General features: G+C 39.0%; 1 long non-coding RNA gene and 1 other non-coding gene across 2 annotated transcripts; both read left to right on the top strand.

Moving 5' to 3' along the window:
- Positions 1 to 5,183: 5,183 nt before the first annotated feature.
- Positions 5,184 to 5,256, top strand: trnaf-gaa (transfer RNA phenylalanine (anticodon GAA)). The gene has a single exon. It is a non-coding gene; the product is annotated as a tRNA-Phe (tRNA).
- A 2,731-nt stretch (positions 5,257 to 7,987) lies between these two features.
- LOC106587274 (uncharacterized) lies at positions 7,988 to 14,777 on the top strand. The gene is made up of 5 exons (XR_001324399.2): positions 7,988 to 8,404; positions 8,821 to 8,928; positions 13,354 to 13,480; positions 13,674 to 13,822; positions 13,988 to 14,777. It is a non-coding gene; the product is annotated as an uncharacterized lncRNA (long non-coding RNA).
- Positions 14,778 to 16,508: the final 1,731 nt, after the last annotated feature.

Here is a 16,508-nt window from a genome sequence, read left to right as displayed (position 1 = left end):
TAACCCCCCAAAGGTGCAATTTATCCAAACTTGAATGATTCATTAGTCAAGAACAGATGAACATATTCAAACATTATTTGACATGAAGGTTTACTAAGGGACCCTAATTAAATCATGAGGTTCCCCATTAAGATTAAAATGTGTTTGTCCTTCAAATGTAAAAAGTGCACTACTTTAAACATCGAGCTGGCATGTGCTGATGCAGCACAGCATTATGTAGGTTTTAATGAAGATACATATCAATTTACAGGCATATTATGATACGAAGCCAATTAGGGTTAGGAAAAGACACTATAAGAAGTAAGCATATTTGTAGTTCACAACTTATTCGGTTTAGGGAAGAAAATGTGCCATTATTCTTACATAAATGAATTCAGAAAAATGGATATTGCATAAGCAAACATCAACGCGATTCAAAATAAAGACCGATGCAATTACTGCATCCAAATTATCACAGCAGTTTAGAAACTGCAGTAAAAGTGCATTAACTGCAGTCGGTCTGTCTTGTGTTTGTTTATTCCCTTGCCTGCTGAAAAGCCAATAACGAAAGAGGAAGTTGTACATTTGGTGTGCAAGCCACCCTTCATTGTATATTGGTTTAACACAGCAACATTTTGAGAGCGAAGTTAGATAACCTTTGGGTAGTGCAACATCATTGGTTATAAGCTAAGTAAAGAATATTTGTGTTAATCTGCATCCATCCCTTATGGCACATTTCCTTATAGAGTCATATGTCTGTAAAATGCTATGTTCTCATTGCAATATGACATGTATACACTTGCATTCTTAAAACACATGGGAAACAGAGTTGCGGTTCTTGACACTCACACCCGTGCACCTGGCATCCTGTTTAAAGGCACTTCAATATTTTATCTTCTCAATAAGGGATCATAGCTTTCACCTGGATTTACTTGGTCAGTCTGTCAAGGAAAGAACAAGTATTCAAAATGATATTACACTGATTGTACAAAACAAGTATACTTACAGTAGAGTAACTTCTCAAACACAAATCTAAGGCCAGTGTGAGCCACCGTCTCCTCCTCTGACAGGTCCCTAGAGGTGGTGAGGACCTGGGCTTTAAACCGCCCCAATGTGCATCTTTAGAATCTGTCAATATGAACACAAAATCATAGGCTAATTGTTTAATATCATAAGAATTCCAGAATGAAGTAGTAAGTAGAGGGTTATTTTGGATATTAAATTGCCCACATCAGGAACAAGATCAATAAACTGATTAAGGCTGATTCAGTTACTGGCCTGACTAGACTCTGGAGGTCATGACATAGCAGAAAACCAGATAGAAACTGGATCTGTATAGTACTTCAAATGACCCTAGGAGTACTTTTAACTGGTTTGTAATGCCAAAGTGCTCAGAAAGATTTATGAGGTCCGTTTTACCTAATGCAATAGTTTATGTTTCTATGGCCGTACTTGAGGATCACGCACACACGCGCTAGATCATAAAGGAACAATTGTCCAGAGTATTGAGCTTACGAATTCACAGTTTGTTAACCACTCCACACAGGCTACTGTTTGGCTGTAGCCCATGCCAAATAAATGAAGGATACCCGTATAAAACAACCTTGACCATCCTTATTTAGACCAGTCATAAGATTGTTCTCTATGGCTAAACATGTGTCACGTCCTGACCAGCAGAGGGAGTAGTTGTTTAGTATTTGGTCAGGACGTGGCAGAAGTTGTGTGTTGTATGTAGTTTCTAGTTGTTCTGTTTCTGTGTTAGTCTGTGTGACTCCCGATCAGGAACAGCTTGATATCATTGTTCCTGATTGGGAGTCATATATTAGGTGTGTGTTTTTCTCCTGGGGTTGTGGGTTGTTTATTTTACACTGCTAAAGTATCTGTATAGCCTGTAAAACTGTTACTAGTCGTTATTGTTTTCCCGTGTTCACTTTATTCAAATATAATTAAAGATGAGCATACATATCTCGGCTGTGTTTTGGTCTATTCAACACGGCTACATTCGTGACAACAAGGCCTTAAACTTGCGATTGCCCCCCCCCCCTTCAAAATCTGACTTCAAATGATTTTGAATTATTATTTATCAGCAATTTCTGATAATCCATGATATATTCTGATCAACTGGCTTGTTATTGTGTCAGGAAACCATTACAACAGATCAAAGATGCTTTACCAAATTCATAGTTACTGTATTTTGCCTTCGTAGGGCAGTCTTGCAAAGTAGTATAGTTTTATTGTTTGCACTATTGCTGGATCACATCTCTGATGCCCCTGTAGACTTGGACAGTGAGCCTTCCCAGTCTTCCCATACAAATGGCGCCCCAAAGTACTTATTTTTGAGTGTACTACTAAGGCGCAAAGGATTTCCTGTTTTTTTTCCTTTTTCTGATCAGTTTAATGTTGTGCAGACAGGACATAACCCATTTTTTTTTAATGGACACATGCTGGCCAATAAATTAACTTGATACACTGTCAGATCTAATTAAATTGTAAAATACAAGTGTTTCTTCTATTATATGCAGAGTAATAGTTTTTCCTTAAAATTAAGTTCGGTGCGAAATAAAACAAATGTATTAATTATATGGTCAGTTCCGGTACTATGGAATCATGGTCCGTCACTCACAGCACACCACTTAAATCATGTGTCAAATAATTCATTTTCTAAAGACTATTTCCATGTGCTTACACAATTGATATTGATTGATGAGAACCTCACAAGTGTCTTCTAGTCCAGTGACTGGAGTTAACTGTCCCTCCAGTCTGACGCAGATGGTTTGGGTCTTTGATATTTATTATAATCCAAGAGAATGGTCATGGACAAGCAAAAGGTCAAAACCAGTTCAGAGTGCAGGAGGTACAGAGTGGCCGGCAGAATGGTCAGGCAGGCGGGTACAGAAACAGGCAAGGGTCAAAACCGTGAGGACCAGCAAAAAGAGAATAGAAAAAGCAGGTGCATGGGAAAAACACACTGGTTGACTTGAACATACAAGACAAACTGGAACAGAGAGACAAGAAACACAGGGATAAATACACCGGGGAAATAAGCGACACCTGGAGGGGGTGGAGACAATCACAAGGACAGGTGAAACAGATCAGGGTGTGATACCAACTTGTTAGGCAATCACATGTACCTACGGGGGAAGGATGGCCAGCCACACAGGAGGGTGATTTTCAAGAAGTAAATTTGCACTGCTGTCTTTCTCTTTCTGTTTCTCACACTCTCCATCTCCCTGTCTTTCACTCTCTTCCCACCTCTCTCTCTCCATGGCAGGTCTATGCACAAGGACTACTTTTAACAATTTCCACAGAAAAGTTTACAAAAACACATTTACTTGAAGATCAGTACAGATACAAGGTTTGGTAACAGAAGAACGATTTGTGCTTTTTTTGCTGTAATTCTCTTGCGAACCTTGGGTTGTTTAACTTTTCAATCGTTGAGTTTTGTTTTACATACATCTTCAAGTGAAATATCTGAGTGTCAGCCTCACTCAGTTATTATGGAATTGCCCCTAACTAAACCCTTTGTTTTTGCTTTGTTCCAGTCAACAAACAGCTGGCAGACGAAGAGAGAGTGGCCGCTGCACTCGAGAACTCCCAGCTTCTGGAGGTGGTCAACCAGTGTCTGCTATCCAATGCAAGGACACGCTAACCCTCCTGATGGACCAATAGAAAATTCTCCTTAGTCCAGGAGTAGGCTTAATGTTTCTCTCCTGATATGCTAACTGGACTGGTTGTTCAGTTTATGTTGAGTAAATGGCAAATGTATCACCTATGCTGCCATTGTATTATTTTCATCTAACAGAATTCCCTTGTATCATGTTTGAGTCCATGATGAAGGCAGAAATACTAAAAACACACTATAGTTATATCTTCACTAGATTCCTGACATCTTCAGTTTTACACAATTATAGACAAGCATTGTATCCTTTATTATACAAGTAAAGCAATAAAATATACTTATTCTGCCATTGAAAATATATCTGATATTAATGGTATTTGCAAAGAGAACCAAGAAAATGCATACATCTCTAATAAATGAAGTGATCTCAAAGTACACGCCAAAAGACTGGGGAAGTGGCCCTGACACTGAATGAGAAAGGCCTTAGATAGTATAATACTTGCACCATTTGGATTTCCTTCAAATACTTTATTACATGTTTTTCATAAATACAGTAAAATATGTGAATCTGCATTTGAGTTGTTTTTTTCTCACTTATCTTTCATGTGGTTCAAAAGAAAATAAATGACTTGATTTAAAAACTATTTTTATTTTAGACAAATGAATAAGGTAGTTTAATGATGTACATTTTGTCATTAGATTTGTCTATACTTATTTTACTATGGCAGTGGAAGGAGTATTGTTATTTTCAAAATCTCCTCAAGGAGCCAATAAGAACTTCGTTGTATACACCATAAACTCATCCGACATGATCAAAAGCTACATTTCAAATACTACATCCCCTCCACCGCTTACCAGATAGCAGAGTGGCGCAGCGGAAGCGTGCTGGGCCCATAACCCAGAGGTCGATGGATCGAAACCATCCTCTGCTATGTGTTTTACATGTGGACAATTCAGCGAAGGAAAAACACAAAGAAGGTAATATAAAAAGCCTTTATGCAATAGAAATGATACCTACATACAGTTATGATTAGACAAAATAAAAGGATAACTTTGTTTTCAAAGAATGCGTTAAAATTGTATTTTTAAGCAATACTATAACTTATATAATATATCAACTATAAAGAATGAATGGGTGAGTTAGACCACATTAATATTGCATCATCCTGAAGGGTAAATACCACCTTCTCATGGACAATGGATGAAATAACAGGTCATTTTATCTGAGTAGTTCTAGAACTTCCATTACACATTGAGAGCCTGTGTCTGTTAGCAAGAAGACTCCAGATCAACTGAGGCTCATTTTCGTGCCTGTCGTCAGTAATTGGGTTAGCCTAATTTGAACAAAAATTCTAACTAAAAGTATGTGTGAGTTTGTCAGGGGACCAGCAGGTGGACGCATTGTCTTTCTAGCAGTTTGACAAAGAACGTGTGTGTGATTATTCTATCCATGTGGGGGCATTTGTCACTCGCTGTTGGAGAAAGATTAATAGAAAATATTCATGATCCTAAAATCAACTGAATACACCAGACAGCCAACCACACACACTCGTTAGAATAGTTTTTGGTCAAATCAATCAGGGCGGCCGAAATAGCTCAGTTGGGAGAGCGTTAGACTGAAGATCTAAAGGTCCCTGGTTCGATCCCGGGTTTCGGCAGGAACTCATTTTGCGAGAGTTCGATATTCGGCCAGGACAACGGAAGGTTGCAGATTTGAAACAGGTTCAATGGGAAAATATCGGTTGGACAAAAGGCCAAACCCTCCTCAACTCCTCCATTTTTTCTCTGTGACCCAACCTGTACTCAGAGCATTTCATATTATTCTGTATGTATATCGAAGATACTCCATTTAGTATGATATGTTACGTTTCATATTGTATGTATTATTTGGGAATGTCCATCATCCATTTCGTATGATATGTTATGAATTACAATTCGTATGATGTTACGAATTTCCGAAACGTACTATACATTATGAATTAACAAAATGTACAATATGTTAAGATTTTGCTAAACGTATGATATGTTACGAATTCCAATATGTCTTTCACAACTGACTTAATTTGTTTTTATGACTTTACACATTTATTTTGGGATCCAACACTGTAAACGTAATTTGCCTGATGACGCGCGAGTGGAGAAGGAGCTTCTCATTACAAACAAACATATTGTCGTCCACGTTGACTCTCCTTGCCGCCACTCCTCGATTAAGTTTGACCTTTTCCCAAAGGAGGCGAGAGAGGACACAGAAGAGAGAACGCAGGACTTGAGCAAATCTAATTGAGAAAAGGCCAATTAGTTATTAGGCGAACGGAGGAGTGCTCTCGCCTTCTCGATTGCCTCCTCAAGAGTATCCTACCTGAGTCCTTCGCGGAAGAGTTTTGAGATCCGCTACACCCTCTTTGAATCAGCTGTTGTTTACTGGGAGGAGAAAAGCACACACATATTTTAAAACAATATACTACTTATCCTTTTATCTATAAAATGTCTAGCAAAACTAGCTACATGTATTTTTACAACTTTACACATAACATTTGTGATTAAACCCTTGTAGCCTAAACGTAATTTGCATGATGACGCTTGAGTGAAGGAGTCTAATTTCCTACAAGAACATTTGTTTCCACATTTCCTCTCCTCCTCTCCTTGGCTATCTTTGACATTTTTTCAAAAGGAGGCGAGGAGAGAATGGAGGAGTACAGCAAACCAACTGAGAATTCAAAGACTGACATTAATAGATCAAAATGTAATTAGAGCATTCAGATAAGGGCTTTTGTGAGTGAATTAAGAGGAAGGAGAGAATACTGTTGAGTAATAAATACATGAAAAATTATACTGTATAAGCATGAAAAATAGTAATACAGTTAAATAAACACCACAAAGGGGCAAACAAAATGAACACAAATAATTACAATGATATATAATTAACTGAAAATGGGGAGACTGATTGCTGGCTCTGCCAGGCCATAAGAAGGACTAGGGGCTGACTGAGGGACAGCCGAGCATAGTATTAATTTGTGGATGTCTATCATCCATTTCGAATGATGTGTTACGAATTACAATTCGTAAGATATGTTACGAATTTCAGTTCATACAATTTGTTATGAATTGCAATTCGTGCAATAAGTTTCAAATTTGCAAAATGTACAATATGTTACGAATTTTAAAAACGTATGTTATATTACAAATTAAAATTTGTTGTGGCTAACGTTAGCTAGCTGGCTAACATTAGCTAGGGGTTGGGAATTAGGGTTAAGGTTAGGAGTTAGGTTGAAGGTTTAAGGTTAGGGTTAGCTAAAAGCGTTAAGGTTAGGTTTAGGGTAAGTAGCTAAAAAGTAGTAAGATTCTAATTAGCTAAAGTTGTCCGTGATGAGATTCGAACACGCAACCTTTGGGTTGGTAGACGTTCGTAACCTTATGTCTTATGTAACCATACTAAATGTAACATACTCGTTTGTGTTTCCCTGATTTATGTTTACCATGTTATGTCTGGTCTATGAGACCAGTCTGCAGACAGACGCCCAGCTGGGCACAGATGTCGAGAGCACGGACCAAGAGGCCCAGCTGGGCACAGATGTCGAGAGCACGGACCAAGAGGCCCAGCTGGGCACAGGTGTCGAGAGCACGGACCAAGAGGCCCAGCTGGGCACAGGTGCTGAGGGCACGGACAGGGCCGATTAATTTCTGCTATTGAAATAAGGGCGAAAGTTTGTAATTACGGCTATAAGATGTAACATTTCATCACAGTGAACAGATCGGATGTATAGATGGAACATTAAATTAATAGTGTATAACCTTTAGCTAACATCTAAACTTGCTCAGCACATTAGAACACACACACAAGCATACGCAAGTGCATGTGTATTCAATATCAACAGCTAGCTAGCTGTAGCATTTGTGAAGTAATTTTTAAGTATCTAATGTTAGCTAGCTGGGTGTGACAAAACATAGGCCTACTATAAAATCACACAATGCTTTTTGCCTAGTATGGAAATATTGGGGCAGCCAAAATAAAATCAAATTTCATGAGTCACATATGCCGAATACAACAGGTGTAGACCCTACAGAGAAATGCTTACTTACGAGCCCCAAACCAACAATGCAGTTTCAAAAAAATACGGATAAGAATAAGAGATTAAAGTAACAAGTAATTAAAGAGCAGCAGTAAAATAAGAGTCAATTTGCGGGGGCACTGGTTAGTTGAGGTAGTATGTACATGTAGGTAGAGTTATTAAAGTGACTATGCATACATGACAACAGAGAGTAGCAGTGGTGTAAAGGGGCGGGGGGGCTCCGGGCCAATTGGTGTTAAACTATGCTAGTTAGCCTACCCCTTCAACGCAGGTAGGCTATAACTTATTGAGAGTAAATGGCCGAATTACTCTGCAATATAATTACATCAGTGGCATGATGGCATCGCATTGCAGAAGAGGTGTTTCGGTCAGCTAGCGTAGATGTCACTGCAGCACATTGCTTTCTGACCCTCATGTCCACACTGACCAGCTGTCCTTCTAGGTATGTTGCTGGACATGATTGGCATCCTGCTAGTGTCTGGAAACTGGGCCTCAGACTTTGGAGCTATATTCACACACACAACAACACACCATCAGTGTGTGTCTGGCAATGTTTGTATGCATACCCATGTTGTTTCCATTATGGCTCCTACAAAACGTGTGTTTTCTCCCTGCCTGCAGCAATATTCCAAACCGCTCCACCTTTTCATGCCCATTCTGTGGAGCCCGCAATCTGGATCAACAGGAGCTGGTCAAACACTGTATGGAGAACCACCGCAACGATCCCAACAAAGTGGTCAGTCTGCTATGTTATAGTCTGAACTGAGTTCACTGTCCTAGTCTGAACTGAGTACACTGTCCTAGTCTGAACTGAGCACACTGTCCTAGTCTGAACTGAGTACACTGTCCTAGTCTGAACTGAGTTCACTGTCCTAGTCTGAACATGGACACTTTCCTAGTTTGAACATGGACACTTTCCTAGTCTGAACTTGGACACTGTCCTAGTCTGAACATGGAAACTGTCCTAGTCTGTTCATGGCCACTGTTCTAGTCTGAATTTCCTCAAGCATTTCTGTGCTGATATGAAGTGTTATGCGACGTTGACGTCACTGCATGAAAGTGTATCCTAAACCAACAGAGATTCTACTGCATTCTGATTTGGTGTACTAGTGATGTAATGGCAGAGTTGTTGATTGGTTGGTATGCTTCCAGGTGTGTCCTGTATGTTCAGCCATGCCTTGGGGGGACCCCAGCTACAAGAGCTCCAACTTCCTCCAGCACCTGCTTCACCGGCACAAGTTCTCCTATGACACGTTTGTGGTGAGGATAAGGGTTGGGGTCTGGGCTCTGTGTCATCTGTTCTTTTGTCAATAATCATATTGTCTCAGCCAGCAGCAGCAGCCTCTTCACTTCCTGTATACTAGGGAGGAGGGGAGCTTGGCCTCCAATAAATGTTGCAATTCAAAATCACTGCAATGCAAACCAATGGCCATTTTTATTATTCGCCAGAAAGCATGAAGGTTCCCAAAAATAAGGATTTAAGGTATTTTCTTTGACTATATTTTCACTGTTCAAATTAAACGTTTTCAAACTCCAGGAAAAAGCCATCACATTACACACATTCTGGTAAAAGTGGCACAGATTAGTTCTGTTAAAGTTTATTCTCAAGTGCATCGTTTGATGGCTTTTTGATTAAGAGGGACTACAGTTGAATGGCTAGACCTCATTCTCAGTGTGATAACCTTACCACTAGGTGACAGTCTAGACCTGACCAGTTAAACACAGAGAGTGAGGTCATTCTTACATCCCCATCATGACAACAACACACTAACATTTGCAACGCGAATCAAAACAAACTTTCAAATATCGCCTTTTTGTATTCAGAGTTCTTCTAAATACTTGCACTTGTCACATTTTTCTACATAATTGAACTATAGATTGTTCTTATTTCATAGTTAAGAAACAGAATTATAGTACTGCATTTATTCTTCACACGCTGTTACTCTGCTGATATTTTTATGAAGCACCAAACAAGATAAAATATATTTTTGGAAAATGTTTCTGTTTCAAATGGTGTACAAATAATAAGAAACATGTTTATTGGAGATATGTTTGTGGTTTTAGCACCTTTTTCAAAGTACCCATTGGTACTGTACTGCTGGCATCAAACAGTTGTTTGCAGGATTTTAGGGCCTATGTGTAATACACTGTCTCAAACACAAGAGGGCACCCCAGTCTCAAAATAGACCGGGCACATGTCAATAGTCATTCAAAGCCGTGTTCTTCAGTCAGTGTTACTCCAAGTCATCATGTTTATACCCATGCACAGTATTGTGAAAAATGCCCATGTGTTGCCTAAATGTATGACCTGTTTGGTTTAGTGCCCACTAGGAGAAGTGCAAAAAGTGAAATATTATGACGTGAGTATTGTTGGATAAGTCTATCCTTGTGGTGGAATTGTTTGCTGCCCCATAAGAGTCCAGTTTTATGTTAATTATTGTCTTGAACACCAATGTTGGTCTGATAGTAAAATGCAAATGTAAAAGTGTACATTGCTACACTGTACAGAATCAGTGCAATATTGCTAGGCCATTTACCTTCCAGGATCCACACTGCTCCTGTCTCAGTGGGGTCTCCCCAAAACCCATTGGTCAGAGCTGTGAAAATATGTTTGAATATACCATACACATTCCAGGCCTGTTACAATCAATATGTTCCAATGGCTTCTTGAGCATAGGACGGTTGAGCTAACGTAGGCTAATGCGATTAGCATGAGGTTGTAAGTAACAAGAAAATTGAAAAAAAGGGGTGCATCCTTAAGCGGTTAATTAAAGACATCCACTTTTTGATAGCGCAGTAATTATTCAAGTTGGATTTAAACAGAACTGTGCAGAATATCTGCATATTCAATCACATGACATCCATTTCTTTAAAGGCACTTTGCTTCAAAGGGATAAAATTATAAAATATGTTGCCCCAAAATAATGTCCAATTAAAAGCCATGGTTGAATAATAGTGTACCCGTTGAGCTAGCATTGATCTATAGCAGTGGAGGCTCCTCAGAGGAGGAAGGTGAGGACCATCCTCCTCAGTGAAATTTCATTTTTTTTAAATAGTGAAAAATAAAAATCATTTTTAGATAAAACTATACTAAATATATTCATATGTCACCAAATAATAGATTAAAATACACTGCTTTGCAATGAAGGCCAACAGTAATTGGGGTAGCACCACGGTGTAGCCGGAGGACAGCTAGCTTCCGACCTCCTCTGGCTACATTGACTTCAATACAAAACCTAGGAGGCTCGTAGGCCTCACCCCCTTCCATATACATACATGGTAATTATGACCACTTCCGGAGTACGTCCTCCAACCAATGAAAGCTTTTTCAGTCCATCCAATCATGCCACAGAGCATTATGGGGGGTTCTATCTATTGAGAAGCTTGGTGACATTGTTGGAAAGAGATTAAGAGTGATATTTCAGCATTTTGGGATATTATTAAATTCTAATTTGTTTTTTTCAAATTACTGGAGATGAAGGAGGTATATTATACATTGTTTTCTTGGTTTTAGAACTTTCTTTTTGTGTCCAGTTAGTGCAATTTATTTACATTTGCCCTGCAAAACAAAAGCAGGGAGCATATAAATGCCCACATCAGATTCAAGCTTCTGGGAAAAAGATTATGACAAAGGTCTGCGTATTCAAACTTCGCAACACAATGAGAAAATAAGAAGAAACAGGGATGTTCTCAAGTGGCTTATCAACACCACTGCGTTTTTGGGCATGCAAGAATTTGCTTTTAGAGAACACAACGAGCGGGATAGTTCCACCAACAAGGGCAAATATAAGGAGCTTACAGAGGTAATTGCGCGTTACGATGCTTTACTTGCTGAACATATCGAACTTTCGAATGGGATGTCGAAAACAATTCTGAATGATTTGATAGCTTCCATCGCATCATCCATTAAAAGTTAGGCTCTGACTGCGTAAAATGACATACCCAAATCTAACTGCCTGTAGCTCAGGACCTGACGCAAGGATATGCATATTCTTCATACCGTTTGAAAGGAAACACTTTGAAGTTTGTGGAAATGTGATGTAGGATAATATGAATGTAATGAAATGAATGTAAGATAATATAACACATTAGATCTGGTAAAAGATAATACAAAGAAAAAAACGTGCATTTAAAAAAAAAGATTTGTACAATTATCTTTGAAATGCAAGAGAAAGGCCATCATGTATTATTCCAGCCCAGGCACAATTTAGATTTTGGCCACTAGATGGCAGCGGTGTATGTGCAAAGTTTTAGACTGATCCAATGAACCATTGCATATCTGTTCAAAATGTTGTATCAAGACTGCCCAAATGTGCCTAATTGGTTTATTAATACATTTTCAAGTTCATAATTGTGCACTCTCCTCAAACAATAGCATGTATTATTTCACTGTAATAGCTACTGTAAATTGGACAGTGCAGTTAGATGAACAAGAATTTAAGCTTTCTGCCCATATCAGATATGTCTATGTCCTGGGAAATCACATTAGCCTACGTTAGCTCAAGCATCCTGCGGGCGGGACACCGATCACATAGATGTTAAAGAGCCTCCCGAGTGGCGCAGTAGTCTAAGGCACTGCATTGCAGTTGTGCCACTAGACATCCTGGTTGGAGTCCAGGCTCTGTCGCAGCTGGCTGCAACCGGGAGACCCGTGGGCGGTGCACAATTGGCCCCGCGTTGTTCAGGTTAGAGGAGGGTTTGGCCGGCAGGGATATTCTTGTTCCATCGCGCACTAGTGACTCCTTTGGCGGGCCGGGCGCAATTCACGCTGACACGGTTTCCAGGTGTATGGTGTTTTCTCCAACACATTGGTGCGGCTGGCTTCCGGGTTAAGAGCGCATTGTGTCAAGAAGCAGTGCGGATTGGCTGGGTTGTGTTTCGGAGGATGCACGGGAGTTGCAGCGATGGGACAAGACTGTAAACTACCAATTCAATACCATGAAAGAGGGCAAAAAAAAAAACGTTAGATTAAAGAGAGAGGTTCGCGTGTGCTTAAGTAGGCTTTCTACTTTCCTCCGTTTTATTTAGCAAAGATGATAACACGTAATCAGACACAAGCAAAAACTCATGAAGTGTTGCAGCAGCCTAGCCTACACCTTATCATTAGAAATCTGACATGCTTTATGGGATGAAAACGAGACAATTTTTCAGTCTGGTCATCTGTAGGATACTAATAAGAGCACCTGCATTCAGCGTATGCGCCCTGTCCATCTGGTCAGGGTGAACTAATTGGTAACGTTATGTATTTATAGTCCATTTGTGTGTCAGGAGAAAATGTGAATGTGATCAAATTTAGTTTATATTCAAAATTGGGCTGGCTAGGCTGCCTATACGTTTTTAATCCAAAATTATTAACGGGAATTAATCAATTAACATAATAGTGATGACAGATGTGAGTGCATTTTTTATGCAAACATGCATAAAGCAAGCTCAGCACTGTAAGTTCTATTATCTATCAGTTGTTGTCTGGGTAGAGGAAATCCCCCTCCTAATTCTAGTCTAAATATAATTTATATTAAGAAATATAAGGTAGCTGCAGTTGGACTGGGTTTTCATTCTCCTCAGAGCCAGGAGTTTTTTTTCAGGAGTTTTTTAAAACCATGTGACCTGATTAGGAAAAACTGGTCCCATCATAGCCCATATAAAACCTTTTTACAACTGATTAATCACTGTCATTCCTTATAGGGTCCAGAGTTTTCCTAGTTAGGTTAACGAATAAGGAAAAAGTCCAGGCCCCAGGGGCTAAAAATTGCCCCACCGCTCTGGGACCTATGGTGCCACCAGTCTGCTTGCAGTTGTCCGTTATTGTCAGGTATGTGGATGATCAGGTCTTTTTTCAGGAACGTTTCTTGGGCCACTTTGATGTGTCAAGTGGGCGAGATGCGCAGTCTGTGTTTGACTTTATGAATTTTGAGATGTCTGAGTTTAAGTTCATAGAGAAACTCGTTGTCCCAACCTAAGATGGTGCAGCTGTAATGGAATGTATCTGCTATTTGTATTTCCAGCTAAGTCCCCTTCTGTTCCCTGATTAAGAGGTGATGACTACTCCACTCCACTCCACTACCATTATCAACTTTCTCCTGACATGATCTGAAGCCTCGTCTCATGTGCCCACTCATCCACTGGCACATTGAATATTTCCCCTCCAAGCACTGTGAGTACCCCTATCAATTTTCTCTCGTTACTGTATGTAGAGTCAATCACATACACATTCATATTATTACACATCAATGATTATACTCCTTGCTTGGACTAAATCATTCTTAGACAAAAGAGCTAACTGTGTAGTGTGTTGTGTTATTGTTTTTTGTCTTCCCAGTCAAATCCTGTCCTGCACTGGTCAAGCCTGTGAACACCTCAACTCATGCCTCATTCAATCACTGCTGTGATCCCTTTCCAACACTGTGTAAGTAGCCGTCTCATTCCCATTCCCCATAATATTGTACTATAAATGTCTTTATTAAATGCTTTAGCTTAAAATAATTAGTCTTTGATGATTTTTTAAACACTTTGTCATCACCGTGGGTCTCCCATCCTCCTCAATTTGTCAAGTCAACAGCCTCCATTGCCAAACAAGTTGCCACATTGCCAAACAAAGAAGACAAGAGTTGTTGAAATACTGAAGTCTAAGTACATTTGCACTGCTGTCTTTCTGGTAGAAGAATTTCTATGTTTAAAGAGAATGATTAAATAATTCTACCCTGAAACCTAATTATTAGTGATATGGTTTATGTAGCCTGTATAATGAGTAACTAAAATGTTCAGCATAAATCTAACTAGGTTGGACTGGGGAAGAGAGGAATGTTGGTCTGTGTGTTTAAGTAAACACCAAGAATCATTAAACTGTGGTTGACCTGCCCTAGCTTGAACTCTGAGGGTTTAAGATTTGAGAGGGAGGACCCCTCAAGGTTTCCCTAATCTCAGAGGAATTAAACTGTCGGCTGGGTAATGATCTACAGTGTTGAGGGTTCTGGGGGAGAAGATAACAAACTCTCCTTAATGTTCGTGTGTATGTGTGTGCGTAAATAAGGAGCCTAGTATATAATAGATGTCTTTGTACAATGGACTTCAGAGCGCCCTCGTGAATAAACATTTTTGACTATTGTAAACTGGGAATTCTGTCTGTTTTATTTAAACCAGAACTTTACGAACTCTGAGTTGCAGACGGAGTATTTTAATTGAAGTTAACATTGAGAACATAATTCTCTTAACACTTTCTCTTTCTGTTTCTCTCGCTCTCCATCTCTCTCTGTCACATTTACATTTACATTTAAGTCATTTAGCAGACGCTCTTATCCAGAGCGACTTACAAATTGGTGCATTCACCTTATAATATCCAGTGGAACAACCACTTTACAATAGTGCATCTAAATATTTTAAGGGGGGGGTTAGAAGGATTACTTTATCCTATCCCAGGTATTCCTGTCATTCACTCTCTTCCCACCTCTCTCTCTCTCTCTCTCTCTCTCTCTCTCTCTCTCTCCATGACAGGTCTATGTACAACTCTATGCACAAGGATTACTTTTAACAATTTCCACAGAAAATTTTACAAAAACAAATTTACTTGAAGATCAGTGCAGATGCAAAGTTTGGTAACAGAAGGACGATTTGTACTTTTTTTGTCGTCATTCTGTTACGAAACTTTGAGTTGTATGGGTTGTTTAACTTGGGCAATCATTGGGTTTTGTTTTACATATATCTTAAAGTGACTGATATCCAATGCAAGGACAGGCTGATCTTCCTGATGGACCAATAGAAACTTCTCCTTAGTCCAGGAGTAGGCTTAATGTTTCTCTCCTGACATGCTAACTGGACTGGTTGCTCTGTTTATGTTGAGTAAATGGCAAATGTATCACCTATGCTGCCATTGTATTATTTTCATCTAACAGAATTCCCTTGTATCATGTTTGAGTCCATGATGTAGGCAGAAATACTAAACACACACTATAGTTACATCTTCACTAGATTCCTGACATCTTCAGTTTTACACTATAATATACAAGCATTCTATCCTTTATTATACAGGTAAAGCAATAAAATACTGGGTAATGTCTTATTATGTAATTGAAAATATACCTGATATTAATGGCATTTGCAAAGAGAACTAAGAAAATGCATACATCTCTAGTAAATGATGTGATCTCAAAGTACGCAATGACATATAAGCCCAAAGACTGGGGAAGTGGCCCTGACACTGAATGAGAAAGGCCTTAGTTTATATATAACCTGTACAAAAAAAATGGGGGCGGTGGGTGATAGATAGTATAATACTTGTGCCGTTGGATTTCCATCAGATGCTTTATTTCATATTTTTTAAATACAATAAAATATGTGAATCATCATTTGAGTCGTTTTTTTTCTCACTTTCATGTGGTTGTAAATAAAATAAATGACTTGATTTAAAAACATTTTTTTTTTTTTTGACAGAAAATGAATGAGTTAGTTTAATGATATACATTCTATCATTAGATTTGTCTATACTTATTTTACTATGGCAGTGGAAGGAGTATGGTTATTTTCAAATTCTCTTCAAGGAGCCGATAAGATCTTCGCTGTATACACCATAAATTCATCCGACATGATCAAAAGCTACATTTCGAATACTACATCCCCTCTACCACTTAACAGATAGCAGAGTGGCGCAGCGGAAGCGTGCTGGGCCCATAACCCAGAGGTCGATGGATCGAAACCATCCTCTGCTATGTGTTTTACATGTGGACAATTCAGCGAAGGAAAAACACGAATTAAAAATATTATATAAAAGCCTTTATGCAATAGAAATGATACCTACATACAGTTATGATTATACAAAATAAAAGGATAACTTTGTTTTCAAAGAA

The sequence above is a fragment of the Salmo salar genome, chromosome ssa26 (genome assembly GCF_905237065.1).
Source record: "Salmo salar chromosome ssa26, Ssal_v3.1, whole genome shotgun sequence".
NCBI lineage: Eukaryota > Metazoa > Chordata > Actinopteri > Salmoniformes > Salmonidae > Salmo > Salmo salar.
Note: the sequence above shows the minus strand (reverse complement) of the source record. Positions and strands in the feature narration are given on the sequence as shown.